At 47.1% G+C, this 4,790-nt stretch overlaps 1 protein-coding gene across 4 annotated transcripts in view; it reads left to right on the top strand.

Moving 5' to 3' along the window:
• Positions 1-4,790, top strand: part of GlcT (ceramide glucosyltransferase) — a 125,413-nt gene that overhangs the window by 12,318 nt on the left and 108,305 nt on the right. The window lies entirely within an intron of this gene.

Here is a 4,790-nt window from a genome sequence, read left to right on the forward strand (position 1 = left end):
AGCTGAAAACCTCGACGAGCTCCTCAATCGCGTCCGCAGATAGGATCGAATCCCTGTCAGGCGCGGTTGGGAGAGCTGATCGAAGGTTCTATGCTTCGGGCGCGAGGCGTCCAAGCTGAACCCAATATATTTATGATCTGAAAAGGAGTGGTCGTCTAGAACTCTCCATTTCGAGATCAAGTGAGCAATTTCCCTAGAGGCTAGCGTGACATCAAGGACTTCCGCCCTGCTAGCTGTCACAAAAGTAGGGCAGTTTCCCCTATTACAGATAAAAAGGTCTACATCACAAATAAAATCAAAAAGTGACTCACCTCTTGCGTTTGTGTCCGAGCTCCCCCAGACGGTGTGCCTTGAGTTGGCATCCGAGCCTATAATAACCGCGGCTCCTTTGCGTCTGGCCTCTGCCAGAGCCATCTTCAGCAAGTTCGGAGGTGGTTCCACCTCGTCGTCGTGCGGCATGTAGGCTGAGACAAGCCAGATTTCCCTAGCACTGTCCTCCAGCCTAGCGGTGACGACGTCCTCGTTGCTGAAATTAGGTAAAAGAAAAACGTTAAGTTCATTTCTGACCAACAGGCAGGCTCTTGAGAACGACTCTCTCGAAGCCATAGCTTATGGCCCCCTTTGTGACACTGAGAGGAGCGAGGGACTCCTTGTTCAGGAGTATCAGCGCTTGCCGATATGGTGCCTCGGTCCTCTCCAGCCTGATCACCCTCCAGTCTTGGGTGGGGAGAGATGGGTTGCAGTACCGCAACATCTCTTCAATTTCGGCCGGGGTTGAAGGTTCGGCCGGAAGCCAGACCCGAGCCCGAGGCCGCATCGGGAGATCCGATTTGGCCACCGCCTCGAGCCTTGCTCCTTTCCACACCTCCCCTACCCTGGCTACCGCCTCCTTGTAAAGGAGAGCCGACCGCTCGTCGGCACACCTAATGAGTTTGTGAATGCTGAGGTTCCACCAGCGCTTTCACATCTAGGGGGTGGTCCAGGGCTTCCCCTGACCACCTTCATGAAAACAGCGGAGATAGCAGCCGCTACCCGCTTCCACTCGTCATGGGAGATTCCTCTGCTTCGGTCGTACACCCCAAGCTCCACTGAGCTTGCGAGTTTAGCGATTTCGCTAAACATAGGTGCGGGTCCGACCCGAGGCTTTTCGCCGAGGGAGGATTCCCCCTCCTGCGATCTTTGCCGCTTTATTGAGGTTTGGGGCCCGCTCGGCCCCACTTTACCGTCGCCCACGTCGCTCAGAAACCTTTTTGGCCCACTCCAGTGTGCTAGCATGCTGGTCAGATTTCTGATCAGCCTGCTTGTCACCGTAGCGCTCCAAAATCTTGGCAGCCAGTCGACGATCAGACTTCAGCTTTTTAGCTGCAGTCACTCGCTTCCCCACCGGGCCCTTAGCGCTCGCCGAGGACCCCGTGACCCCCATGAACTTAGTAGAGGTTCCTCTGCTAGTGCTGGCGATTCCGCCTCGCACTTCCGCCCTACCCCGGGTTGCTGTCGGCAGACTCCTGCCGACTCCACCTACCTTACCGCCCCCCGTGACGGTAAGCCAGGCACCCCCTGGATTACCTTTCTCACCCTTAACCGGGGACGATTTCGTCCCCTTCGGTGAAATTGTCCCCCCCAGGGAACCGTCCACTACAGCGGAGGTCGGTTTCGACCCGCTTCCTCGCTCGTCCTTAGTGTTTATGTTTGTGTTTGTCTGCATTTTGTTTTGTTGGGTCCCCACTCAGAGCCGCTATCCGTCTCCCGGAAAGGTAGTCGCCTTTTATGGTCCCAAGGTTGTCTCAGTTACGAGGCCAAGGCGAGGGTTGACGCACGCCCTTATGGGGCAATACGTTCAGAGCCGACCAGCGCAAAGAAGGAGTCATCTCAACAAACACCTACCACACCAACTTAATGATGACGGGAGGGGAACGTACTCCGAGGCCTGCCATGGTTTTAACGGGACGGAGGCGACCTTGGCATTAGCCCATCAGCCATTTCTGCAGGGTATCACCCCTGCATACTCAGGTGACAGAATACCAAGACCACCAGCCCAGGGTTCAACCGAATCCATCTAATTGTCAAAGCTATGTCCAGGTCGAGCAAAGGTCAGATCAGGAGTTTCAAGGCCGTAAAGGCCGCAGGTCATTTGGCGTTACCCAGGCTGCACCACGCGGAGGCGAACCTGCTCTACATCTTGAGCTCTAACTTGAGTAAAAATTGAGATATCTTTATGAAACTTGTTAGACATGTTTCTTGGTACCGTGAGACGGTTGGTATTGCAGATGGGCGCTATCGGACCACTGCCACGCCCACAAAACGCCATTATTCAAAAACAAATAAATTGCCATAACTAAGCTCCACAACACGATACAAGACTCTTATTTGGTATACAGGATCACAATAGGGAGGGGCAGCTGCAGGTAAAATTTTTTGTTTAAAGTGGGCGTGGTCCCGCCCTTAATAGGTTTAATGTGCATATCTCCTAAACCGCTAATGCTATAATAACAAAATTCACTGGAAGCAAATGTTTTTAAAACCTCTACCTACAGTGTGAAAATGGGTGAAATCGGGTGGCAACTCCACCCACTCCCCATATAACGGTACTGTTAAAAACTACTAAAAGCGCAATAAATCAACACTAAACACGCCAGAGACATTAAATTTCGGAATCGCTTTCAATATTAGTCAGTGGGCGTGGCACGGCCCACTTTTAGGTGAAAACCCATATCTTGGGATCTGCTTAATATTGCAGTACAGCATCGTGGCATGGAGTCAACAAGTTTTTCGCATCTTTCGGTGGAAATAGACTCCCATTCGTTTTTCACATCCTCCCATAACTTCGTTGTCGATGCCGGTTTACATCGGGCTAGAGAGTCCTTGACATTAGACCACAAATTTTCGAAGCAGACGATGTCAGGGGACTGTGACGACTATTCTATTACATTGACATTCCTTTCTTAAAACCAGCTTTTAGCAACTTGTGTGTTTGGGACCATTGGAACGTCCAAACAAGCTGCATTTTTTTTCACTGGCATAGGGCAGCACGCTGTTTTGAAGTATTTCGGCATAGGAGTCACCAGTCATGTTTTCCCTTATTCAATAAATTGGTCCCACAGCTTGCAAAGAAAAGCTCGCACAATTCATGAGACTCACTCGTCCATGTTTTACCGTTTTGATGTGTATGAGGGTGGTATTCGGTATTGGATGGACGTCTTACATATTGACGCAATCCCTTTCCAACATATATAATAATTTTCGACTCGTCCGACTATACAATGTTGCCCCATTTTGTGAAAGACACGGTTTTTATACTCTTGCAACATGTTGTTACAGAGTATAATAGTTTTGTTTAGCTAACGGTTATTTGTATTACCTAAAACTAATCGATATAGATATAGGATTATGTATATATAAATGATCAGGATGACGGGACGAGCTGAAATCCGGGTGACTGTCTGTCTTTCCGTCCGTCTGACCATGCAAGCTGTAACTTTAGTAAAAATTAAGATATTGTGATGAAACTTGGTGCACATGTTCCTTGGCAAAAAAGAAAGGACGAGTTCGTATATGGGCGCTAGCGGCCCACTGCCACGCCCACAAAACACCCTAAATCGAAAACGTATATCAAATTTGGCTCAACGAATAAATGGTGGGCGTTGCGCCACCTAAGAAGTTTAATGACTATGGGTACGTTCGAGCTACGTAATAATTGCAGCAGTACAGTAAGTGTGTTGCGTATTTGCAGATACTCTGCTGACGTGCAGACAAAAATTTAGTGTTGCCGATTATTTGCATAAATTGCGTGCAAAAAGTGCCAGTAGAATGTGATGCTGTTGCAAGTGTTGCCAAAAATTCACGCAGGAAGTGATACTTTGACAAATTTGCAACACTGCTGTCGTGAATGCAGCCTATATATTCCAAAGCAATAACACCATATTACCAAGATTTGCACTGGACACACTTTTCCAACCCTGTTTACGATAGTGTGAAAATAGTTGAATCCCACTCCCCATTTAACGGTTTTGTTAAGAACTATTAAAGTGCAATAAATCAATAATTATATGCGTCAGAGACATTAACTTTTACATCCGGGATAGCACAGAGGGATTTTTACCGCCGACTTTTAGATGAAATCACATATTCCGACCTGCTCGACCGATTTAAAATTCCGTACATAACATTTGTCTGATATTTCTATGCTAAAATAGGGAAAATCATGGATACAACCACGCCTACTTCCAATATAATTTTAATTTCCATCTGATCCTTTCAAATTTCAGTATATAAACAAAGCACCTATTAAAGTCGCGGGATACAACTTTTCCCGAATAGAGCCTTTGAAGTGTTCCACCTTATACACAAAAACTGTTAAAGCCCCTAGATACCGAATATGTGGACCCCAGTGCCTATAGTTGACTTTTTACCACACAATCGATTTATTGAAAGACACGTTTGGTGACCGCCTAATTTCACGTTTTGGACCTGTGAATTGGCCTCCAAGATCTTCTGATATAATACCGCTAGACTACTTTCTATCGGGTTATGTAATGGTCTATACGCATAAGCCACAACTCTTAACCATTTGGAAGACAACATTCGCCGTGTTATTGCCGATATACGGCCACAAACGTTAGAAAAATTCATCGAAAATTGGACGTCCAGATTGGACTACATCCGAGTCAGCCGTGGCGGTCATATGCCAGAAATCATATTTGAAAAGTAATGCCACAAGATAATCTTTCGGATAAATAAAATTCATGTCAATCGAATAATTCATCGTTGTTTTATTGCAATTTAAAGTTCTA

This window comes from Bactrocera oleae, chromosome X (genome assembly GCF_042242935.1).
Source record: "Bactrocera oleae isolate idBacOlea1 chromosome X, idBacOlea1, whole genome shotgun sequence".
In the NCBI taxonomy this organism is placed as follows: Eukaryota; Metazoa; Arthropoda; class Insecta; order Diptera; family Tephritidae; genus Bactrocera; species Bactrocera oleae.